This window comes from Littorina saxatilis, linkage group LG10 (genome assembly GCF_037325665.1).
Source record: "Littorina saxatilis isolate snail1 linkage group LG10, US_GU_Lsax_2.0, whole genome shotgun sequence".
Lineage (NCBI taxonomy): Eukaryota > Metazoa > Mollusca > Gastropoda > Littorinimorpha > Littorinidae > Littorina > Littorina saxatilis.
The window spans coordinates 20,167,050-20,193,606 of record NC_090254.1 but is presented as its reverse complement, the minus strand read 5'-3'; the positions used below and the strand labels follow the sequence as shown (position 1 = coordinate 20,193,606).

The 26,557-nt window shown below is 43.0% G+C and overlaps 1 protein-coding gene across 3 annotated transcripts in view; it reads left to right on the top strand.

The window, feature by feature from the left end:
- The window catches only part of LOC138978375 (solute carrier family 2, facilitated glucose transporter member 1-like), a 139,756-nt gene that overhangs the window by 16,705 nt on the left and 96,494 nt on the right, over positions 1–26,557 (top strand). The window contains exon 2 of one of the 3 annotated variants that reach the window (XM_070351098.1): positions 12,738–12,825. The exons of 1 other annotated variant lie outside the window; for it this stretch is intronic. The gene's annotated coding sequence lies outside the window, so the exon portion shown is untranslated. Of the gene's footprint in view, positions 1–12,737; positions 12,826–25,982; positions 26,273–26,557 lie in introns of those variants that run through there. One more of the 3 variants, XM_070351100.1, reaches the window with a different exon arrangement.

The window sequence follows — 26,557 nt, the reverse complement described above, 5'->3', positions numbered from 1 at the left end:
TTGTAAACTTTACTTTCTTTCTGCACGCATCGGATTGCCCCTTCTCTGATAAGAATAGAAACAGGGTAGCCGGGTTTGTTTGACCAGCAGTGACCAAATAAGCCAACCAGACGAAAGACAAGAATGTGAACTTGCCAGTGCCCAAAAGGCAGCTAAAATATTGTGTTGTGTTCGTTTTGACTAGCTCAGACCATCCGCTATGTGATTTGTGTGTCGGTGTCGTTCGTCGTGTGAATTAACCCGGTCTGTCCTAAGGCAGGTCTGTGAATTTGTGCAGCAAAACGGTTTAGTTGAAAGGTCATGCAGTTTGATGCATCCGCTGTTTGATTTAAAATTTACGTCTGCCAGACAAAAAAAAAAGTCGCTTCAGATTCAAATGTCAGCAGGTTCTCGGGAGAACCTCTCTTGCTTTGTTTTCTATGTACTTTTACGCCTGTGCTTGTTTTCGCTTGAGAGTGCGCATGTGTGCATCTGTAAATGAGTGGAGTCTGTCAGTGTTTGAGCGGAGAGAGAGATAGAGAGAGAGATGTGTGTAAGTGAGCGGGTGAATCTGTCAATCTGGCTGGCTGACAGTAGGCTTTGGCTGTGTAACGATGTCCCTCCATCTGTCCGTCTCGGGGGCTTGTCTGACTGCTTTTCTGTCTGCCTGCCTGTCCGTCAGTCTGTCTTTATGTCTATTTGACTGGCTGTCACTGTTTCGCGTCACGTGTACCTGTCACAGTGAACAGGAGCGTCAATATTATGAATATCACTGACTTCATGACAATTCCAAACCGATGAGCTTCTGGGATCAGATTGACAGTATTGACGCGTTACACCGAGTGTTGTACCTATTTCCTTGTTGCGCCAGATTGGATACCCAGCTTTCTTTATTTGGTGTTTAACGTCGTTTTCAACCACGAAGGGTTATATCGCGACGGGGAAAGGGGGAAGATGGGATAGAGCCACTTGTCAATTGTTTCTTGTTCACAAAAGCACTAATCAAAAATTTGCTCCAGGGGCTTGCAACGTAGTACAATATATGACCTTACTGGGAGAATGCAAGTTTCCAGTACAAAGGACTTAACATTTCTTACATACTGCTTGACTAAAATCTTTACAAAAATTGACTATATTCTATACAAGAAAATTTAACAAGGGTAAAAGGAGAAACAGAATCCGTTAGTCGCCTCTTACGACATGCTGGGGAGCATCGGGTAAATTCTTCCCCCTAACTCGCGGGGGGTGGATACCCAGCTTCTATTGCAGAAGCCATACAATACAGCCTTTCAAGGCCGCGCATTGGGAATTAAAAATGGCGCGCCAAGAGCGTGAGATCTGGATTGCTGGCGCTTCCAAAAAATTGCAAGCTATTATGATTTTAGATCAAGGGTATTGGACATTCTGATCATCATCGCTGCACACTATCGCTTTAGTCCCTCTGACCGGACGCTAAAGTCCTACGCGAATCTATCAAAACAAGAATACAGAGTTATCTCCCATATGTTTTTCGCGAGCACTGTTCGCGAGACGAAAATGATTGCAGATTGGCCGACTTCGACAGTGATCTCCGTTCTGTTCTTCACAGTAAGAGAAACAGCTACTGGAGAGCATTGTGCGGACAGCCTCCAAAATCGCGGGCTGTGACTTCCCTTCCGTTGCCTCTATCTTTGAGTTGCGCTCAGGTCGAAAAGCAGGAAAGATTGTTCGCGACCCCTCCCACCCGGCAAACCACTTCTTCGAGCCTCTTCCATCTGGTAGGCGCTACAGAGCTTTGAAAGCCAGAACTAGTCGCTTTCGCTCTAGCTTCATCCCCCATGCTGTACTGACAACTCCTGTAGTGAAGACGTTGTAATATACTGTAGTTATAGGATTGGGGGGGGGGGTTCTTTTGTTACTTAGTCCTTTCACTGCATTCCATTACTGTTCTCATAACTTGTGATAGTCCCGCAGTGGGGCACTGCGGTTATGAAATTAAAAGCCCCTCCTGTTTTTGGAACCGCAGGAGCTTTCTAGTTTGCTGTTAGGTAGATTTTTGGTTCCTCTTTCCTGTCATGCTCTCTTTTTCTTCATGAATTCTTTTCCTTTTTCTGCCTTCTTGCTCATTCACCTGTATTTTTTCCAAAAATCTCTTCTCTTGCCGCTTGTCTCGCGATTCATGTATAGTTTAATCTGTTAGTGTTCTGATGTAAGTCCAGCAGTAGATAGGTTAAGCCTATTTTAACATACTGGAAACTGGTAATCTTCCAGTAGGTATTAATTTAGTTTTACTAAAGCCTGCTGGGACACAAGTAATGGGTTAGTGCATTTGTAAACAGGAATCGCTTGACAAGTGGCCCCCTTCATCCCCCTCTTCCTCGTCCTGATATGGCTCTGCGTTGTCGGCTGGACGTTAAGCAACAAATAAACAAACAAACAAACTTGTGATAGTGGAAATATGTGCAATGTGGAATGGTCCTTATTTTTTAGGTGCTGGAGTAGTTCTGTGATGGTAGTAGTTTTGTGCAATGCGACTCTAGGTTCAGGTGCTTGAGTAGATCTGTGATAGTCTGTTAATACTGTTGTTTTAAACTGTCTAACTGGCTAGATCATGAATATATAATTTTATGTGATGATCTGACTAAATGATAATAATTACGTGTACTACTTACTTTTAAATGGATTATAAATTTTAGGTATTGTTCTAGTATTCACTAATGTTGTATTGATATTACTGGCACCCCTTTTAAACTGATATGGTTTTTGAGTCACTTGAGAAAAAGTGACTCTATGTAATCGGTCAGTGTTAGTCTGTCCGGCCGGCCGTCCGTAGACACCACCTTAACGTTGGACTTTTCTCAGAAACTATCAAAGCGATCGGGCTCATATTTTGTTTAGTCGTGACCTCCAATGACCTCTACACTTTAACGATGGTTTCGTTGACCTTTGACCTTTTTCAAGGTCACAGGTCAGCGTCAAAGGAAAAATTAGACATTTTATATCTTTGACAAAGTTCATCGGATGTGATTGAAACTTTGTAGGATTATTCTTTACATCAAAGTATTTACATCTGTAGCCTTTTACGAACGTTATCAGAAAAACAAGGGAGATAACTAGCCTTTTCTGTTCGGCAACACACAACTTAACGTTGGGCTTTTCTCGGAAACTATAAAAGTGACCGGGCTCAAATTTTATGTGAACGTGACTCCCAGTGACCTCTACACTTTGACGTCTGCTTTGGTGACCTTTGACCTTTTTCAAGGTCACAGGTATGTCTTGAAGGAAAAATTGCCTCATATAATATTCAGAACTGCGAAAGTGACTCGATCGAGCGTTTGCTCTTCTTGTTACCTTTACAAGGCGACGATGTGAATTTGTGATGTAGATATGTGGCTGGTTATGTGTGAGTATGTAAATAATTGTGTGTGTGTGTGTGTGTGTGTGTGTGTGTGTGTGTGTGTGTGTGTGTGTGTGTGTGTGTGTGTGTGTGTGTGTGTGTGTGTGTGTGTGCGTGTGTGTGTGTGTGTGTGTGTGTGTGTGTGTGAGTTGTGTCTGTGTGTGCATGACAGTGTAATGTACGTATGTATGCATGCATGGTGATGTGTGTCTGCATATGTGTCTGGTTGGTTTTTATATTTAGTCAAGTTTTGACTAAATATTTTAACATCGAGGGGGAATCGAAACGAGGGTCGTGGTGTATGTGCGTGTGTCTGTGTGTGTGTCTGTGTGTGTGTGTAGAGCGATTCAGACTAAACTACTGGACCGATCTTTATGAAATTTGACATGAGAGTTCCTGGGTATGAAATCCCCGAACGTTTTTTTCATTTTTTTGATAAATGGCTTTGATGACGTCATATCCGGCTTTTCGTGAAAGTTGAGGCGGCACTGTCACGCCCTCATTTTTCAACCAAATTGGTTGAAATTTTGGTCAAGTACTCTTCGACGAAGCCCGGGGTTCGGTATTGCATTTCAGCTTGGTGGCTTAAAAATTAATTAATGACTTTGGTCATTAAAAATCTGAAAATTGTAAAAAAAAATAAAAATTTATAAAACGATCCAAATTTACGTTTATCTTATTTTCCATCATTTGCTGATTCCAAAAACATATAAATATGTTATATTCGGATTAAAAACAAGCTCTGAAAATTAAATATATAAAAATTATTATCAAATTTTTTTTTCGAAATCAATTTAAAAACACTTTCATCTTATTCCTTGTCGGTTCCTGATTCCAAAAATATATAGATATGATATGTTTGGATTAAAAACACGCTCAGAAAGTTAAAACGAACAGAGGTACAGAAAAGCGTGCTATGCAGCATAGCGTAACCACTACCCCGCTCTTCTTGTCAATTTCACTGCCAATGCTGTGAGCGGTGGACCACGAGTATACGGTCTTGCTGCGTTGCATTGCGTTCAGTTTCATTCTGTGAGTTCGACAGCTACTTGACTAAATATTGTATTTTCGCCTTACGCGACTTGTTATTTTATTTTTACCGTGCCGTGCCAAGATGAAATCCTTTTGCAAAATTGGTGAATAAATATCTTGTATCTTGTATCTTGTAATGATAAAGACATCGTTCTAAGGTCAAAACAAGTCGAAATTTTGGGACTGCTGCCGGAGGGAGACCGTAATATATGGTTGCATCACTGTCAAAAAATCGTCTGCTCCAGCGAGCGCCGAAACCAAACGGTTGATTATTTATTTATTTATTTATTTGGTGTTTAACGTCGTTTTCAACCACGAAGGTTATATCGCGACGAGGAAAGGGGTGGGATAGAGCCACTTGTCAATTGTTTCTTGTTCACAAAAACACTAATCAAAAATTTGCTCCAGGGGCTTGCAACGTAGAACAATATATTACCTTACAGGGAGAATGCAAGTTTCCAGTACAAAGGACATAACATTTCTTACATACTGCTTGACTAAAATCTTCACAAAAATTGACTATATTCTATACAAGAAACACTTAACAAGGGTAAAAGGAGAAACAGAATCCGTTAGTCGCCTCTTACGACATGCTGGGGAGCATCGGGTAAATTCTTCCCCCTAACCCGCGGGGGGTACGGTTGATTATCACGTGACACTTTTGCCATATTTAGAGTTGTTTGCACAGTAAATACAGCCGCGAAAAATAGCTCGCTTAAAACTGTCTTACATATCAATTCCTTTGTAATTTAAAAATTACACAACACCATGAAAAATCATTATCGACGATCGCGAATCTGCTTACATCCATAACACATTACGAAAAGATCTAAATATGTAAAAAAACAAATCGATTTCCTCGCCAGACAAGGAAAACCAAGGCATCCTGTCAGGGATAGAATGAGCCGAACTCATTTTGATCTGAGTTCAGGATCGGGTATTGGATGGATGTTTTATGAATGTTTTGTTGGCGCTTTTTTTCGCCACTTAACTTTTTTTCACGATCGAGTCCCAGTTTTTCCCCTACTTAAAAGCTTGCAGGTTCACGAGATGTAATGAATTGATGATCTCCCGATGGGCTTTAATCTTTATAGCGCAGCTCAACAATATCGCACTTTGTGCATACATGCACTAGGAGATTAAACACAATACGTTTACCAGATTCACAAGAAATAACACCGTGCTGGTTTTAACCTGTTCTAAAGTTCTACGGCCTTTCTCTCTCTCTCTCTCTCTCTCTCTCTCTCTCTCTCTCTCTCTCTCTCTCTCTCTCTCTCTCTCTCTCTCTCTCTCTCTCTCTCTCTCTCTCTCTCTCTCTCTTTTCGTCTCTCTTTCTCTTTCTCTTTGTTTTTATATTTAGTCAAGTTTTGACTAAATATTTTAACATCGAGGGGGAATTGAAACGAGGGTCGTGGTGTATGTGCGTATGTGTGTGCGTGCGTGCGTGTGTGTGTGTGTGTGTGTAGAGCGATTCAGACTAAACTACTGGACCGATCTTTATGAAATTTGACATGAGAGTTCCTGGGTATGAAATCCCCGAACGTTTTTTTCATTTTTTTGATAAATGGCTTTGATGACGTCATATCCGGCTTTTCGTGAAAGTTGAGGCGGCACTGTCACGCCCTCATTTTTCAACCAAATTGGTTGAAATTTTGGTCAAGTAATCTTCGACGAAGCCCGGGGTTCGGTATTGCATTTCAGCTTGGTGGCTTAAAAATTAATTAATGACTTTGGTCATTAAAAATCTGAAAATTGTAAAAAAAAATAAAAATTTATAAAACGATCCAAATTTACGTTTATCTTATTCTCCATCATTTGCTGATTCCAAAAACATATAAATATGTTATATTCGGATTAAAAACAAGCTCTGAAAATTAAATATATAAAAATTATTATCAAAATTTTTTTTTCGAAATCAATTTAAAAACACTTTCATCTTATTTCTTGTCGGTTCCTGATTCCAAAAATATATAGATATGATATGTTTGGATTAAAAACACGCTCAGAAAGTTAAAACGAAGAGAGGTACAGAAAAGCGTGCTATGCAGCATAGCGTAACCACTACCCCGCTCTTCTTGTCAATTTCACTGCCTATGCCGTGAGCGGTGGACCACGAGTATACGGTCTTGCTGCGTTGCATTGCGTTCAGTTTCATTCTGTGAGTTCGACAGCTACTTGACTAAATATTGTATTTTCGCCTTACGCGACTTGTTAATATTTCTGTTGTGCCATTAAACGACCTGTTAGACGATTTGTTAAATTCATGAGAAATAGTGACCCAGTGACCCTAGTCGATTTGGATTTCACTTTAAGCTCTCCTACTTGCTTATCTTTTCTTGGTTTGAAAAGGCTTGAGTGGGGTGCCCCATTTCCCACAAGTACCCGTCGCAATGTTGGTGCAAAAACGTCCCATCTTGACATTGACAACGCATGCAGAAGATGCCGCCCTCGGTTTGGCTCAAGGTGAAGTGGAATACCCGACTTTGTATCGGGTACCTCGAAGCGGGTGTCGGGTATAAACCACCCGTGCTGGAACGGAGGTCGTCCGAAGTCTGTTCTGTTTGCACATCTTACGCAGGAGGTGGTACGCGCTTCAGTTTGCATAAGGGTAACGGAAAGCGGGTCTAGGCTGAATGGACTGTTCTGTAGCTCAAGGTTGAAAGTTTATTTTTATTCAATGGGGCACACTTGGGGCATGGAGATGAAGGGAACAAATGACATTCATCACAATACCAAATGATATGAAGCAAGTTCATACATTATTATTTTGTCGCAAAAGATTAACTAACATATGATCAAACAATTAAGTTGAAAACAAATTTACAAACAAACAAACAAATCCACATAAACAAAGAGGAAAAAACACACAATAGCTGCAACACAAAAAGCTTGGTGCACAACACACACACACACACACACACACACACACACACACACACACACACACACAGCTAGACAGACATCAATAAAGCAACGGATCGACGAACAACCAAACTATCGACGAACTACCGAAAATATCAACCTTACATTATTGATTCTTATCAAATAATAAAATAACCAGTTAACCACATCTTGGGGGACTTTGCTTACTTCATCAATAAAATCAGTTAACCTCAACAATCTCTATGTGTATGTCATTGTTGATTTTCTTTTCAACGTATGAGTCTTTCACGGCGAGTCAAGATTGACCTAGCTTATTGTCAGACTAACCTATAACCACCTTCTTTTTTTTCTTTTTTTTTTTCTTTTTTTTTTTGGGGGGGGGGGGGGGGAGGGGTGAGGGTCCGTTTGCTTGGGCCGTGTGGCGACCCAGTAACGAGAACAGCTGTATTCACAAAGGTAAGTGATACTCGGTTTGCTTGGTTTTCCGTATTTATCTGATTTAGAATCGTATTACATCAAGGTTTTGCCGATGGAAAATAAATTAATTCACTATTTTTTTATTTTTTTATTTATATTGTCATTTATTGGGAACTAATTGGTCAACAACATTGATCTTAATCTCAAATCCCAAAGCGCCAGCTTTGAGTGTGGAGTACTCAAGCGTGTGTTTGTGTGAGTGTGTGTGTTTGTGTGTGTGCGTGCGTGCGTGCGTGCGTGCGTGTGTGTGTGTGGGGCTGTCTTGCTGTGTGCATCTTTACTCTCTGCGAACAAACATACTTGACAAAACGATTCGCAAGCAGAACTTGAGGTTCAAAATGCAGATCTCGCAGATACAGGAATATAAAGATGATCCTTTGCAAACAGCCTGTAGCGGTCAAAATGTGCATGCAGTTCTGTTGCAGCAATTGATCACACACAAAACCATGCTCTGCACGCGTGACATTTGTGTGTACTTATCCCCATAGCAGAGGGGCTTTCTTTCTTTCTTTCCGTCCTTTTTACATTTAGTCAAGTTTTGACTAAATGTTTTAACATAGAGGGGGAATCGAGACGAGGGTCGTGGTGTGTGTGTGTGTGTGTGTGTGTGTGTGTGTGTGTGTGTGTGTGTGTGTCTGTGTGTGTTTGTGTGTGTGTCTGTGTGTGTGTGTCTGTCTGTGTGTGTGTCTGTGTGTGTCTGTGTGTGTATGTGTGTCTGTGTGTGTGTAGAGCGATTCAGAGTAAACTACTGGACCGATCTTTATGAATATGTTCATGAGAGTTCCTGGGTATGATATCCCGAGACTTTTTTTTTCTCATTTTTTCGATAAATTTTTAATGTCTTTGATGACGTCATATCCAGCATTTTGTAAAAGTTGAGGCGGCACTGTCACACCCTCATTTTTCAATCAAATTGATTGAAATTTTGGCGAAGCAATCTTCGACGAAGGCCGGACTTTGGTATTGCATTTCAGCTTGGAGGCTTAAAAATTAATTAATGACTTTGGTCATTAAAAATCTGAAAATTGTAATTAAAATTATTTTTTTATAAAACGATCCATAATTACGTTTGTCGTATTCTTCATCATTTTCTGATTCCAAAAACATATAAATATGTTATATTCGGATTAAAAACAAGCTCTGAAAATAAAAAATATAAAAATTATGATTAAAATTAAATTTCCGAAATCGATTTAAAAACAATTTCATCTTATTCCCTGTCCGTTCCTGATTCCAAAAACATATAGATATGATATGTTTGGATTAAAAACACGTTCAGAGAGTTGAAAAGAATAGAGATATAGAAAAACGTGCTATCCTCCTCAGCGCAACCGCTACCGCGCTTTTCTGCCTTTGCCACGAGCGGTGGACAGACGATGCTACGAGTGTACGGTCTTGCGGAAAAAATGCAATGCGTTCAGTTTCATTCTGTGAGTTCGACTGAGCTTGACTAAATGTTGTATTTTCGCCTTACGCGACTTGTTTGTTTTTGTTTTATGTCGGAATGTGTTCATTATTAATAATCATTGTTTTCACACCTTCGTGCATCGTAGTAGCGTGCAACTTCGCGATGAAATAGGTAAATGAACAACAAAATCATTATGTGTCTGCACTATTCATTATTGGTAGGCGTGGTTTTAATGATAACGTGATGATTGGCGTATTATGTGACTTATTGCGTTCGTTGTAATTACTTGTAGCTTACACTAGTCACAAGTGTACACACAAACATGAACACACACAAAAAAAACGCGGGTTAGGGGGAAGAATTTACCCGATGCTCCCCAGCATGTCGTAAGAGGCGACTAACGGATTCTGTTTCTCTTTTTACCCTTGTTAAGTGTTTCTTGTATAGATTATAGTCAATTTTTGTAAAGATTTTAGTAAAGCAGTATGTAAGAAATGTTAAGTCCTTTGTACTGAAAACTTGCATTCTCCCAGTAAGGTAATACATTGTACTACGTTGCAAGCCCCTGGAGCAAATTTTTGATTAGTGCTTTTGTGAACAAGAAACAATTGACAAGTGGCTCTATCCCATCTCCCCCCTTTTCCCGTCGCGATATAACCTTCGTGGTTGAAAACGATGTTAAACACCAAATAAAGAAAGAAAGAAAGAACACAAACAAAACAAACAAGTCCAGATCAACAGGTACGGTTAATGTAAAAGAATCCTGCAGTGGGGCACTGCGGTTATGAAATTAAAGGCCCCTCCTGTTTTTGGAACCGCAGGAGCTTTCTAGTTTGCTGTTAGGTAGATTTTTGGTTCCTCTTTCCTGTCATGCTCTCTTTTTCTTCATGAATTCTTTTCTTTTTTCTGCCTTCTTGCTCATTCACCTGTATTTTTTCCAAAAATCTCTTCTCTTGCCGCTTGTCTCGCGATTCATGTATAGTTTAATCTGTTAGTGTTCTGATGTAAGTCCAGCAGTAGATAGGTTAAGCCTATTTTAACATACTGGAAACTGGTAATCTTCCAGTAGGTATTAATTTAGTTTTACTAAAGCCTGCTGGGACACAAGTAATGGGTTAGTGCATTTGTAAACAGGAATCGCTTGACAAGTGGCCCCCTTCATCCCCCCCTTCCTCGTCCTGATATGGCTCTGCGTAGTCGGCTGGACGTTAAGCAACAAATAAACAAAATGTAAAAGAAAGAATCCTAACAAATATCTGCAACAGTCTGTTTTTGACGGGCGCAGTGGCGTGGTGGTATGACGTCGGCCTCCTAATCGGGAGGTCGTGAGTTCGAATCCCGGTCGCTGCCGCCTGGTGGGTTAATTAAGAGTGAAGATTTTTCCGATCTCCCAGGTCAACTTATGTGCAGACCTGCTAGTGACTTAACCCCCTTCGCAAGCACAAGACTTAAGTGCGCACGGAAAAGATCCTGTAATCCATGTCAGAGTTCGGTGGGTTATGGAAACACGAAAATACCCAGCATGCCTACTCAACGAAAGCGGAGTGAAGCTGACTATGCTCTCAGAGTATAGTGTGGGGAACCCAAATGGGCAAACGAGCTCACACGTAACCAGACAATTCTGGAACGCTGAAGAAGAAGAAGAAGAAGTCTGTTTTTTGTTTATGTTCCTTGCACACAATTAAAGGCACAGTCCTTTCCCTTAAAACAGTTTAGCTCATGTTTGCCAAAAGACACATTTCCATTTTAATGTACAATAAAAATGGACATTTAACTATTCTTATCTTATCTTATCTTATCTTATCTTATCTTATCTTATCTTCCTATACGGCCTGGAGGGATTCCCAGAAAACTACTGGACAGATCTTCATGACACATTACATATCAATTCTTTCTGATGATATCCCAACCTGCTTACAGTTTTTTTCTCCATTTTGAAGTATGTTTTATTTTACTCTAAACAGGATCCTAGATGCAATAACAGGGCAATTTCTTCACATTTATGAAAAGACGTTGTTTTCTGGGTACATATCATGGGCACAAATTAAATTTCCGAAAAAAGGCAAGTTTTTGTACTTTGACAGAATTTCTAAAATCGTTCCTTAGTCATTCATGGAAGTATCTGTGTTATTGGACAAAGACACCATTTCAGAGCAGAGCAAGAATAATAATAATAATGGACATTTGCTATAGCGCATAATCATATATATGCTCAATGCGCTTTACAATAACTAATGTTACCTATTAATGCCGTGTGAGATGGAATTTTTACACAATATATCACACATTCACATCGGCCAGCAAACCTCAAGCCTATTAGGGCGAGCATTCACCTTTCACGGCCTTTACTCCAAGTCACACGGGTATTTGGTGGACATTTTTATCTATGCCTATACAATTTTGCCAGGAAAGACCCTTTTGTCAATCGTGGGATCTTTAACGTGCACACCCCAATGTAGTGTACACGAAGGGACCTCGGTTTTTCGTCTCATCTGAAAGACTAGCACTTGAACCCACCACCTAGGTTAGGAAAGGGGGGAGAAAATTGCTAACGCCCTGACCCAGGGTCGAACTCGCAACCTCTCGCTTCCGAGCGCAAGTGCGTTATCACTCGGCCGCCAAGAAGATGAGCAATTCCCAATGACGGCACTGGTGCTCGAAAAACGATTCTGAGAAAACAGCGTCAACAGTTTTCAAAATAGTGTAAAATGGTTTTTTTTTTTTTAACTGTTTGAAAATGATCACGTTATTGCAAGGAAGAGGTTGGCGATGACAAAATGACGTCGCACAATGAGTCCATGGTGTTGAAAGTACCTAAAACTGCTGAGAACACAAAAACACGCTTTTAGACCAACATTTCGTGCAATCTCTGACCTCAGTAACAGAATAAAATATAATTACGTTGTATTCGTTTTCCTTTCCTGAATCCAATAATGTTTAGATATGTCATGTCAAGCGCTACTTGTCTCGCGGTCTTCGGGTTTCGACCAGCCAAGCCTTATTACTAGTCTCGGTAAAGACTGATTTATTAAGGAGATTTCTATAGCGCATAACTAAAAGCACTATGCGCTTAATTCCGGGTTTTCAGTGTTGATCCATTCTTTTCAGGCCGACAGATTGAGTAAATGTTTTGATATCACTTTAAGCGACTTTAATTTTGTCCTCGCCTTAACTGGTCGAACTGTTGCCTTTTCAAACATCCACTTATTTTATCACGGGTGGACTTGAAGTTTGCAGTGAACAGCTTGAGTCATCTTATGCAAACATCTTCGAACAAGGAACGCGGTTTCTGAACGATGTACTTTTAAGGATGTTACTTCATTGGAAAAGAAGGGTAACTTTTAAAAAACAAAATTAAAAAAACGGGGGAAAATTCTGACGAGGGAGGTACATTTAAACGATACTCAAAGATCCCCCACCCCCTCAGGCCTGTAAGTGGCGAGTATTTTACTCGCCATGGCGAGTAGAAACATGTAATTGGCAAGTAGAAATGTTCATCTACTCGCCAAATGCGAGTACAGTTGCTGAAACAAATTGTTGGTTTGGCTAGTAAAATTTGCTCTCTGGTTGGTCATTTTTCAGAACCACTGGCCAAAGGCGAGTACACCATTTGTTGGACTTTCAGTGCTGCCCCTCCGATCCATATAAAAAGCTTGGCAACACTAAAATGGTGAGCTCAATTCTGTCCACGGAAAGGAGTGTTACTTTAAGTGTTGTGACCGTGAAGGGTTCTCTATGTTTGCTCAAGAAGCAGGTGTCAATTCAAATGCACGACTTATCAAATGGCAAGTGGCTGAGACAGCCAACCGGTCACTTATCGTGAGAGACACTTGGCACAATTTGCAATATCATGTAATATAGTGCTGCGCTGGTCATTCCTTGGTGTCCGGGCACCGAGGATTATACAGAGTGGGCCACAAAAAGAGGGACAAAATCAAACTCTCATATTTTCTAAGAAAATAATTGTTTCTTTCTGACCAGAATGTCCTTTGTTGTTGTTAACCACACTACCAGTGTTTCTGAACTTATCAACCAAGCGTGTGATAGTATGACGATGTGGTATTTTCTTTCCAGGGTGTTCGCGTCGAAACTGTCTTTGAACCAGAGTAGGCGACTTACAGTTCCACAATCTTGGTCCTCTCTTCGACGGAAAAGTGATCGTAGGGGTCCATTCTTCTGTCAGATAAAACTTACAGGTCTTCTGGATATATCACCTGAAAATCAGAAAGAAACAATTATTTTCTTAGAAAATATGAGAGTTTGATTTTGTCCCTCTTTTTGTGGCCCACGTCATCCAGCAGCGCGGGGCCTGGATTGAACATGTCATCAATTACTGACAAGACCAACCAAATGTTCTTCGATTTCGAAATGCTTTGGTATAATAAAAATTTGAGATGTTGTCCACATCTGGTGAAAAAAATCTTGCGAAAATTCTTGTATTTGTAGAAACTATTACAGTTTCTTTTTGTCCCTCTTTTTGTGGTACACCCTGTACATGTTCAGTCGAACCTGCCCTGGCGACAAACTCTTGAAAACGAACACCTGCCCATCACGACCACCGCAAAGAAACCCCGACGAAGTTCCTACCTCTATAATTCCTTTTCCATAACGACCACCTGTCTATAAAGGCCGCTTTTAGTTGGTCCCTTATAGGTGGTCGATTTTAACAGGTTCGACTGTAATGTTATCATTATATCGTATCCTGTGTTCGTTGCTCCTACTCTCTCTCTCTCTCTCTCTCTCTCTCTCTCTCTCTCTCTCTCTCTCTCTCTCTCTCTCTCTCTTTCTCTCTCTCTCTCTCTCTCTCTCTCTCTCTCTCTCTCTCTCTCTCTCTCTTGGTGTTGTCCCACAAGATAGGCCAAATGGTTCTAAGAGGACGTTAAAACTAATTATCATCTCTGGGTGTCTCTCTCTCTCTCTCTCTCTCTCTCTCTCTCTCTCTCTCTCTCTCTCTCTCTCTCTCTCTCTCTCTTGTCCCAAGATAGGCCAAATGGTTCTAAGAGGACGTTAAAACTAATTATCATCTCTCTCTCTCTTTCTCTCTCTCTCTCTCTCTCTCTCTCTCTCTCTCTCTCTCTCTCTCTCTCTCTCTCTCTCTCTCTCTCTCTCTCTCCTGATTATGCTGATATCTCATTTTCACTTTCTTTTGCAATTCTCTCCACATGATGGTCATGGTTTTAACCTTTGTTTGTAAATCGGCTGTTGCAGATCTTTCCAATATGTTTTATTCATTTCTGATGTTCTGCCAACTCTTATACTGTAAGAATACCTTTTGTTCATAATTGAACGATTTTATTTTCAGCATTGGTTTGCGAATGATTCAAACAGAAAGTGTGTCTCCTAATATCTGCTCTCTGTGGACAATTAGGAATTTTTTTCAGAGATAATTATGTTATGACAGGTCATTTGAAGATGCGCACAACAAGCTGTGCATATTTTCCTGAGAATGAATCAGGCTAGTCTAGTTCGAGAAATACTATCAATTTAAAGGCAAGGTCTCCCCCGAAATCGGCGTATGCTGCCTGAATGGCGGGGTAAGAACGGTCATACACGTAAAAATCCACTCGTGCTAAAAACATGAGTGAACGTGAGAGTCTAAGCCCATGAACGAAGAAGAAGAAGAAGAAGAAAAACAAAAAGAAAAAGAAAAAGAAGAAGAAGAAAGGCAAGGTCATTCCCATGTAAGCACATGGTTTGTCTTATCAAGTAACTCAGATGTGCCCAGTCTTTTACGTGGAATAAAGCCATCATTCCACTCAAACAATCAACAGTCTTGGTGCCCTCTCTGCAGAGTCAGAATGGTTTTTTTGTGAATTAATTTATTAACGGACACGGCAACATAGTGGCAATATGTAAACAATAATTCTTTACAAAAAATCCCGACTCTGCACAGAACGCACAAAAAATGTGGGTGCCCTCTCTGCAGAGTCAGAATAGGTTTGTGTTTTATGAATTAATTTATTAACGGACACGGCAACATAGTGGCAATATGTAAACAATAATTCTTTACAAAAAATCCCGACTCTGCACAGAACGCACAAAAAATGTGGGTGCCCTCTCTGCAGAGTCAGAATGGCATTTTTATGAATCAATTTGTTAACGTACATGACAACATAGTGGCAATATGTAAAAAAAAATAATAATAATAATAAATTACTTCTTTAACAAAAATCCCCACTCTGTACAGAACGCACGTGTAAACATTGATTCATTAAAACAATCCCATCTCTGCACAGAACGCACAAAAAAATCTGGGTGCCCTCTCTGCAGAGTCAGAATGGTTTTTGTGTGAACTAATTAATTTTGTTAACGGACATGACAACTTAGTGGCAATATGTAAAAAAAATGCATTCTTTAAACAAAATCCCGACTCTGCACAGAACGCACAAAAAATGTGGGTGCCCTCTCTGCAGAGTCAGAATGGTATTTTTATGAATTGATTTGTTAAGGGACATGACAACTTAGTGGCAATAAGTAAACATTGATTCATTAAAACAATCCCATCTCTGCACAGAACCCACTCACGCTGTTGATTGTGGGTGTGTGTGTAAGTGGAGGGATGCTCTTATTCTGTGTAAAAACCTGGTCAGATCTGAGATGCTGTGCCGGACTGGTTTCACGAAAAGGACTGTGCCCTTAAACCTGCAAGAAAGCAAGCAATTCTTCTACCGATAGTCGGGTCTCTTCCGCGTCCAGGGCCCAATTTGGAGCACTCGATGACACACACTGACAGCAGTGAGCGGACGTGGTATTATGCTCTTCGTAGAAATTAGCGTCGTTTCTCCACACCTAATAATTATATATAAACTCGTCTTATCTCGTCTGGTGCACCATTTTGATAGGGGACATGAACTTAAGATGACATTGTTTTGCCGTTCAAAATGTAAATGTCACTGAATAGACTTTTGGGGGGATGGGAGTGGTGGGTTGTTTGGGCTGGGGGGGGGGGTGGAATTAAAGCAGGCATTTAATCATGGCAAGAATATTATTTGTATATTGAGAAGGAGTCTTTTAACTTGTGTCCTAATTTTCATGCAGAACTTTTGCATATCCAAGTACCTTATTCAAGCAGTTCATTCTACAAAGTCCTCCCGTTCGGATCGATGACTTCAACATAGTTCTTGAAAGTGATCATTAATTTCTTAAAAAGCCAGTGGTTGCATTTCCAAAATAAACTTATCTAAAAAGTAATCGTAGTGTGCACAGAGAGCACCCAGGGTATTGAATGTTGGTATGGGGAACTGACGGGATGGTCTAATGCCATGTTAATACCTGGCCATATATGAGTTGGTGAGTCGAACGTTTCACAAATGTTAAATTATGTGTCTGTCTGCCTGTCTGTCTGTCTGTCTGTCTGTCTGTCTTTATGTCTGTCTTTATGTCTGTTTGTCTGTTTGTCTTTCCGGCCGCTGTCTGATTGCCTTTATGTCTCAGTGTCTGTGTGTGTGTGTGTCTGTCTGTCTGTCTGTCTTTATGTCTGTCTGTGTGTGTGTCTGTCTGTCTGTCTTTATGTCTGTCTGGGTGTCTGTCTGCGTGCATGCCGACATTTCCGCACCAGGGCAACGATTTACAATCAGAGTCAACTGCTTTTAAGAAAAGACACACTTAGTAACACCTGTCTATCATATGCCTTAACCAATACTCCACACACGTCTTATTTAAAACAAGAGTGTCCGATTTGTGTGTGTATGTTACTCTCCTTGCTAACCATGTGCCATATAGTATTCGTATGCAGCTGAAGACGTGTGAGGGAAAAGCCAGAAGCCGGCAAGTGTTTAAGCAGCAAGGTTGAGAGAGGGAGAGTTCTTTCGAGAGAACAAAATAAAACAGAAGAAGAAGGACAAATTACCTGGTCGCCGTGCTTAGTCAATCTCGACTAACTTGAAAAGTAAGTGGCTTTGTGATTACAGATGTTGAGTTCTGCGCTTTGTTCGTACCACATTTTAATTTGAACAAAAAGAAAGATAACTGAAAGAAAGGGGAAAAAACGGAGTACGTGACAGATTGTCCAAACGTTGTCACTGACGATGCGTAAAACAGGTGGTTGAAATGCGATGAAGTGAAGTGCTGTATCTGCACTTTGCCCAGCGTCGTGTCTCAGTGGAACATTAATTTGCATTACAACTCGGTGACACATATAAATAGGCTATGCGTCTTGCCCGCACTTTCAGGCTAGAGGGAGGAACTTAATATGATTTTGTCGTGAGCGACCAGAATTATAACTTGTATTGAACTAAAGGGATTCCGGTTTGAAACTTTTTTTTGATTGTTGGCCTTAACTGCAAAAGTTTGTCAACAAACAAACAAAGTGAGATTGTTATATGCCGGCGAGATCGTTTGCAATTAATGGAACAATGCAGACGGGTTCTGATACACAATTATCGGACTGAACTGCAAAGCGTCTTTGTCGTTACCCCCCACGGGTTAGAGGGAAGAATTTACCCGATGCTCCCCAGCATGTCGTAAGAGGCGACTAACGGATTCTGTTTCTCCTTTTACCCTTGTTAAGTGTTTCTTGTATAGAATATAGTCAATTTTTGTAAAGATTTTAGCCAAGCAGTATGTAAGAAATGTTAAGTCCTTTGTACTGGAAACTTGCATTCTCCCAGTAAGGTAATATATTGTACTACGTTGCAAGCCCCTGGAGCAAATTTTTGATTAGTGCTTTTGTGAACAAGAAACAATTGACAAGTGGCTCTATCACATCTCCCCCCTTTCCCCGTCGCGATATAACCTTCGTGGTTGAAAACGACGTTAAACACCAAATAAAGAAAAGAAACAAAAGAAAGTTATCACAGATTGTTATACCTGCGAGGACAGGTTTACCCTCACTGTCTACAGTGCAGACGGATTCTGATAAGACACACTGTTTGATGTTTGAATTGAACTGCAGAGGGTGTCACGTTTCAATATATCACTTAAGGTGATTATGAACCGGTTAATTACTACTAATTAACTAACCACACCACGATCCACTCTCGCAGTCATACAATTAAATAGAGTCAACAAAAGTATAAGTTTCAGACGCCTGTTTATGTATAAACTCTCCACCTCCCTCGAGCCTTCACTCAAAATATGTTCCTTTTACGTTCTCAACACGTAAAAAACCAGTGTTCACTGACAAAATGCCAGTAGTATGTAGAAAATTATAGTAACACGCTGAACCCGTGTAAATATAGTTAAATGCGAATGTTCTGTTCGAAAAGCTCTAGTTCGTGCAGGTGTCCCACACCCCACGTTGTCACTACTCCAATGAAATCATAGATACGAAAAGACAACGGTGGTCAACGGGGTGCGTACGACATGGTGCACTTAGCTTTATCTCTGCTGCTGCTGCTTAGCCGGTATGCTGGTTAGTCGGTTCGCTGGTTAGCCGGTCCGCTGGTTAGCCGGTTCGCTGGTTAGCCGGTCCGCTGGTTAGCCGGTCTCCTGGTTAGCCGGTCTCCTGGTTAGCGTAGCTTCAACGTGCAACAGTTCCCGCCAGAGTCAGCCGTGCAGATGTTACAGGAATGTAACGAAGCGAGGCGAACGAACGAAGGCTGCAAACAGAAAGCATCGGTGCACTAAACATGTCAGCTACCCCTCACCCACCACCTTAAAACATGTCATCTTTAAATATCTCATCGAGCACGTGGGCCTGCACAAAACGGACTTTTTACAACAACAAAACAGTCATTTTCCGTCCTTCTCTCCCTATCTGCAAAAACCATATACAGATTAGTATTTTAGCGTCACAGAGAGTAAATTATGCGCTAACCTGGAAAGAACAACAGAGAGTATTTCATTCCACAACACAGACTCATCAACAGCGTTAAATAATGATTTATTACCTCAAAAGCCTATGATTGTACTCTCAATGGAAGCAAAGTCCGCCTCCTCCCTGGAACAGTCTCTGTTCGTCAACAGTGACCAAAAACCTCCAGAACCCCTTGTCGAATCCTTATGCGAAAGCCATCGCCGACGAAGGAAATGTTGACGACTTGTCCTCAGCAAAACATGTGGCAGTGGAAGTTCCCCTAGAGTGCCGAATATAATATTCGGTGAAAAACCATCATACTCTAGAAACTGTATTAGATCCTTCCCCTTCTGCCGCTGGGTGTCAAGTGTCCCGTACTCGTGTCTCTGTCAGACAACCTAGCCAAATACACGTGACTGACCTTGTCACAAAACCAGTCCAGCTATACACAATTCTGCCTCCCCAAGCAGAAAAAAGACACGAGAAACTCAATCCGTGAAAATCCCGTGCGCGCTGTCAGCGAAAAACCGTCAGCCCTATGATAGCAGAAACCCGCACTGTGAAGCTCGTGCGTTTCAAAACATCCGTGCTCGTAGAGCACTGTCAGCAAACTCTGCTGTGTCCAATATCACGCACAGGCGCTTTCTATCATAACCGACCAAGAACAGGCACTCCACTGAGTGACACTTTCTTGGTCTCTGTCACCCGATCGTGACACACCTCCCCTCTTCAAGACGAAACCTCGGTTTCGCTCACAGTCATGTTCTCCTCTACAGCCCGAGAGAGAAAGTCAGCTCCAACATTGTTGGCGCCCGGAATGACGCGTACCGTGAATTGGTACGGTTGGAGAATCAACGCCCAGCGCATAAGTCTGGCGTTTGCCAACCTTGCAACCTGAAGATATTGCAGAGGTTGATGGTCTGTTTCCAGACAGAAAGGTCGTCCTCAAGAACGAGCAACCCCTCGTTTCACCCCTGATGACTGCAACCTTCTCTGTCTTCTTGTCTTTGTTCTTCTGGTCTTTGTTCTTCTCCCCGTAGGCTGTCCTCTCTATGTAGGCGCGCAGCAGGTTGGCGTGGTACAGGCGTGCTTTCCCGTGCATCATGATCCTGTAGTCGTTCTGGCCCACCCTCGCTGTCACCTCAAAAGGTCCTTGCCACTGCAGTTGTAGCTTGTTGTGTTTGACAGGTAGAAGTAGCAACACCCGTTCTCCAATCTTGAAGCTGCGCGGCCGTGCCTTGCGGTCGAATCCTCGCGCATAACGCTGTGCTGCTCTTCCCAGGTTCTCTTGAGCCAGTTTGCAGGTCTCTTCAATCCTGTTCCTGAGTTCTACTATGTAGGTCGCTGTCGTCTGCACCTCCTCGCCAGCTTCTTCGTCCGTCCAAGCCTGACGCAGGATAGCCATGGGACCGCGTACCTGTCTGCCGTACAACAGCTCGAATGGGGAAAAGCCCAAGCTCTCCTGAGGAACCTCGCGGTATGCAAAAAGCAATGCTGGGATGTACCTGTCCCACGTGCGTGGTTTCTCCTGAGCTAGTTTCCTCAGCATGGTCTTCAAGGTGCCATTGAACCTCTCCACCAGTCCGTTGCACTGAGCATGGTAAGGAGTGGTGAAGTGCTGCTCCAGTGATAGCAGTCATGCTGCCTCCGCCATCACTCCTCCCGTGAACTGCGTGCCTCTGTCGGTGAGTACCTCTGATGGAATTCCCAGCCGGGACCACATAGTAACCAGAGCCTCAGCTACTCTCGTGGCTTCAATCGATTTCAGAGGGATCGCCTCTGGGTATCGAGTAGCGTAGTCCACCATGGTCAAAATGTATCTGTTTCCGTCCTCAGACGCAGGCAAGATGGGCCCGATGATGTCCACTGCCACCCGACGAAAGGGTTCGTCGATGAGCGGCATCTTCTCCAAGGGGACCTTCCTCACCCTTCCTTTGGCAACCACCTTCTGGCACTTATCGCAGGACGCACAGAAACGTCGGACATCCGTGCAGATGCCTGGCCAGTAAAAGTGGCGCCAGACACGATCCGTGGTCTTCTTGGTGCCAAGATGACCTCCCAGAATCGAGTCGTGTGCCGTTGCCATGACACCCTCGCGAAACTCGCGAGGCACGACAACCTGTTTGAATGCACCTTCCTTGTTGCTGAACTCACGGTAGAGCAACTTCTTGTCCCTGAGGAACCTTGACCTCCCATGCTTCCCGCTCAGCTTCACCTTCCCCGACTTCGCGTGCTCCCGAGGAGTAGCTAAGGTCGGGTCAGAATCCTGAGCCTTCGCGAGAAGCGCGGGGGTCACGTTCCCCAGGGCAGCTCGTGCAGCAGGTAGGGGTTTGAGAGGTTTGTCCTCTCGCTCCGCCTGTGCCCGCGTGAGCACTGAAATGACGTCGGGAGACCGGTAAACGGGAACCTCCCTGGTGACGCCGTCCACAAACTGAACCCGGTTTCCAATGAGCAGGTCGCATGGAGGATCGTCCATGACGACGGCCACAATGGTCCCCGTGAACAACGGTGTTACGACCTTGATCACTGCCGTGTTCAAGTCGTAAGCGTGAGATGCCTCGGCCATTCTCACCCTGATGCTGTCTCCTGTGTAGGCCATAGCTGGAACTAGACTCGCCCGAACCACTATCATGTCTGCCCCTGTGTCCCGCAGACCTTCGCCCTTCACTCCGTTAACGTAGACGTTGCAGTGGGGCTGGAAATGTTTCCTGGAGCACGGAACGCAGAGTTGTGGAATGGTGCATGAGCTCGTGACGTCCCTTAGCTCCTCACTGCCAACAAAGTGTACGCCCTTCTGGTCAGCCTGTCTCTTGTGGCAGTCCTTCTTCACGTGGCCCCGCTTGTTGCAGTAATAACACTGGATGTCAGTTCTGGAACTTGATCCCTTGTGTCCCTGATCGTCCTTCCCGTCCTTGGGTCCTGAAGAACCCGAATTTCCCGATTTTCCTGGCCGTGAGCCTGAAGATTTGCCGGAGATCGCCTGGGCGTCCTCGTGTACTCTGATCCAGTCGGCTGCCTCCTGAGTAGTCTTTGGCTGGTGTTCCTGCACGAAGGTCACCACCTCAGGTCGCAGGCTGGACATCAGTTGTTCCATGACAATGAGGTCGGCAAGGTCGTTGACGGTCCAGTCCTTTTCGGCCATCTCCACCCAGCGCCGCAGGTAGAGATTAAGGCGTGCCACAAACTGATGGCTCAGCTCGCCGCTCAGTCTCTTGCTGTTACGCAGACGTCGTCTGTAGGCTTCCGCAGTCAGGTTGAAGCGCTGGAGTAACGCCTTCTTTAGTGCCTGATAGTCTCTCGCCTCGTCGTCATCCAAAGCGTTGTAGAGCTGCAATGCGCGTCCTTTTAAGCAGGTGCTAAGGCGGCTAGCCCACGTGGCCTCTTCCCACTTCTGGTCAGATGCAATGCGCTCAAACCGGCGTAAAAAGTCGTCGAGCTCGTCCTTGTCATCGTCGAACGTCGGCAGTCTCGTACGGTCGGCAACAAACGTCGGCGCGCTAGCCTGAGTAAGCGTACCCTTCTCGGCCTGTAGCCTAGCTAGCTCTAGCTGGTGATCGCGATCCGCCTGTTCCTTCCGGTCTAGTCTGTCACGTTCGGCCTGTCGTTCCCTTTCTTGTCTGTCAAGTTCGTCTTTCTTTTCTTGTCTGTCTCGCTCTCTTTCCTGTCTGTCAAGTTCGTCCTTCTTTTCCTGTCTGTCTCGTTCGTCTTTCTCTTTCTTGTCCTGCCTGTCACGTTCGGCCTGTCGTTCTTGTCTGTCAAGCTCTTCTTTTCTCGTCTGTCGCTCTATGTCTTCCCTACGTTCCAGCTCCTTGCGTTTAAGCAAACTACGCGCTCTAACGCGTGCGTCTCGCTCTGTCTGTTCCTCGCTCCCAGGAGTCTCGAAAGTTATTCTCCTCGTAGGAGATCCCCCTGTAGCCATGGTTAGTTTTAGCAAAGCTTTATTACCAAAGTAAGTCTAACGCAGCTATAGCTAGAACACGCGGTGACGAAAGCGGTGGATACAAAAATCCAGCAACCGGAAAATGCAGAAGAAAAATCCAAACGGTGTAGAACAAAACGCGTAGCCTACTTTATGGCTGCTTTTTGCGGTGAAACAAAGTGTTTCCCACAGCCGTGGCCTACTTTATCGGCTGCTTTTTGCGGTGAAACAGAGTGTCTCCCACAGCCTTGGTTAGGACAGAAGTCCTCGGACCCTTCCCCCCCAAAATTCCAACAAAGTCAAAATATGGAGAAAAATCCAAGTAAAACAAGACGGTAGAAATGTAACCTGTTACAGAATGCGAAACAACAATGTAGAGAAAACTGAGTAAAACGAATAACAAATCCGCTAACCCTGCTCAGCTCTCTGCAACGGAAAACTCTGAACGTACAACAACAAAGATTCACAAACAAAGGAAAGGGAAGTAATCACAGTTAGCGCATACAATAACTCACAAATTACAATTTACATTTCCTGCAAGATGTGAATCGCTTAAGGTGTGGTATATGATCAAAACTATACAAAAAAGGGTAGCACCAAGCAGAAAATAAGTCGAGCACTGACGAGATTATCTGCTCTTAGTTATCCTTAATTGGTGGGTCTTTATCAGTTGGAAATTAACTGAGTAAATCCCGGCTTGGCCCCCATGTGTCACGTTTCAATATATCACTTAAGGTGATTATGAACCGGTTAATTACTACTAATTAACTAACCACACCACGATCCACTCTCGCAGTCATACAATTAAATAGAGTCAACAAAAGTATAAGTTTCAGACGCCTGTTTATGTATAAACTCTCCACCTCCCTCGAGCCTTCACTCAAAATATGTTCCTTTTACGTTCTCAACACGTAAAAAACCAGTGTTCACTGACAAAATGCCAGTAGTATGTAGAAAATTATAGTAACACGCTGAACCCGTGTAAATATAGTTAAATGCGAATGTTCTGTTCGAAAAGCTCTAGTTCGTGCAGGTGTCCCACACCCCACGTTGTCACTACTCCAATGAAATCATAGATACGAAAAGACAACGGTGGTCAACGGGGTGCGTACGACATGGTGCACTTAGCTTTATCTCTGCTGCTGCTGCTTAGCCGGTATGCTGGTTAGTCGGTTCGCTGGTTAGCCGGTCCGCTGGTTAGCCGGTTCGCTGGTTAGCCGGTCCGCTGGTTAGCCGGTCTCCTGGTTAGCCGGTCTCCTGGTTAGCGTAGCTTCAACGTGCAACAGTTCCCGCCAGAGTCAGCCGTGCAGATGTTACAGGAATGTAACGAAGCGAGGCGAACGAACGAAGGCTGCAAACAGAAAGCATCGGTGCACTAAACATGTCAGCTACCCCTCACCCACCACCTTAAAACATGTCATCTTTAAATATCTCATCGAGCACGTGGGCCTGCACAAAACGGACTTTTTACAACAACAAAACAGTCATTTTCCGTCCTTCTCTCCCTATCTGCAAAAACCATATACAGATTAGTATTTTAGCGTCACAGAGAGTAAATTATGCGCTAACCTGGAAAGAACAACAGAGAGTATTTCATTCCACAACACAGACTCATCAACAGCGTTAAATAATGATTTATTACCTCAAAAGCCTATGATTGTACTCTCAATGGAAGCAAAGTCCGCCTCCTCCCTGGAACAGTCTCTGTTCGTCAACAGTGACCAAAAACCTCCAGAACCCCTTGTCGAATCCTTATGCGAAAGCCATCGCCGACGAAGGAAATGTTGACGACTTGTCCTCAGCAAAACATGTGGCAGTGGAAGTTCCCCTAGAGTGCCGAATATAATATTCGGTGAAAAACCATCATACTCTAGAAACTGTATTAGATCCTTCCCCTTCTGCCGCTGGGTGTCAAGTGTCCCGTACTCGTGTCTCTGTCAGACAACCTAGCCAAATACACGTGACTGACCTTGTCACAAAACCAGTCCAGCTATACACAATTCTGCCTCCCCAAGCAGAAAAAAGACACGAGAAACTCAATCCGTGAAAATCCCGTGCGCGCTGTCAGCGAAAAACCGTCAGCCCTATGATAGCAGAAACCCGCACTGTGAAGCTCGTGCGTTTCAAAACATCCGTGCTCGTAGAGCACTGTCAGCAAACTCTGCTGTGTCCAATATCACGCACAGGCGCTTTCTATCATAACCGACCAAGAACAGGCACTCCACTGAGTGACACTTTCTTGGTCTCTGTCACCCGATCGTGACAGAGGGTTTTGCCGTTATTATAGATTGGTATGCCATAAGTGGAACTTAAAGATAGTACACCTAAGGGGCTATTTTGGGAACGTTTTCTGATGAATTGAACCTTAAAAAGCTCAAGGGACATTCGTTGTAATTTAGATACCCTTATAATGATTTGCTCGAAAATGTTTCGTAACTATGCTTATTATTATAACGAATTCAAATCAGCGAGTGGTTATTGACGTCAGCTCTCCTGTGCCAGGAGTCCAGATTCCGTACATAGTAATATATTATTATTCAGTTATTTCTAATGGTTACACTGCATTCCTCGAAGCAGATGTATACCGTTAATTGGTTTCAGGAAGGCAAACATGTAATCTAGCAAACGTATGCACATTCCGTGCTTTATGGGGCTAAAACGCATAGGCTGCACAGCGTAAACAAACTCACTGACTGTCCACTGGAGAGTATGCACTGTCTGAAAAGACCACCGCCAACAACGTATTTAGATTTGAAAAATAGAACGCTAACAACACTGATTCTAAGGCATTTCTCGTGTGTGTTTTCATCTATGCAACCCCCAATTCTGTAGCTCATGTGGATGATTTCAAATCTGTACCTCTATCAAAAGCGCGTAAAACACGGTGTCTTCTCAAGGGCAATATGTTGGAGAAAAATGAACAGTGGCAGAGTAGGCGCGGCGATAAGAAAATACAGTCTGAAAATGCCACTCAAATCCAGCCATTTCCAATTTGAATACCTTAGTGCTCAAACACCTGGTTTAAGGTATTTCTGTTGTGTGGTGACATTAAACAAGCCTCAATCCGAACTGTTTAACTTTTGGGGCGATTATATATAGTTTTGCTTTAGGTGTTCTACCTTTAAGCCTACCCGCGTGTGAAATCAGTGTCCAACGCCGTCTGCAGAGAGTGACTATAAAACAACGTGCTCGTTGTAGTAGCGGGTATTTCACTTCGGTGATGCTATCCCGTTGTGTGAACATGTGCACCACAAAGTTTGACCTGCAGTTTATGTGCTGAGTGTTAATTGAGAGACCAAACGTACTGTTCTTGTTTTGTGATTGTGTGTCGTCCTATCAGTGACCTTTTCAGCCCGTCGCGATATAACCTTGAATGGTTGAAAACGACGTTAAACACCAAATAAAGAAAGAAAGAAAGAAAGACCTTTTCAGTCTACATAGCACGAATTCGAGTCGGTTAAGGTAAGTGTAAAAATCTACCGTACATTGTTTTCGCTCGCCTTTGAAAGTGAATATGTGTCTTATTCAAATACTTACGTGAATCAGGGACCTAGCTACTGTATATTTATTCTAATATAGGTCTATGCGTGTACTGACTCGTACCGTTCAAACTGCGTAGTATTGTTTAAGGCACCTTTGAACAGCAGAGAAATAGCAATCCCGTTGGCAGAAATGAGCTCCGATTAAGCAGATGGAACTTGTTGTTTCACTACAATATATCGACGGGGTCCGTGGCCCAGTGTAAGA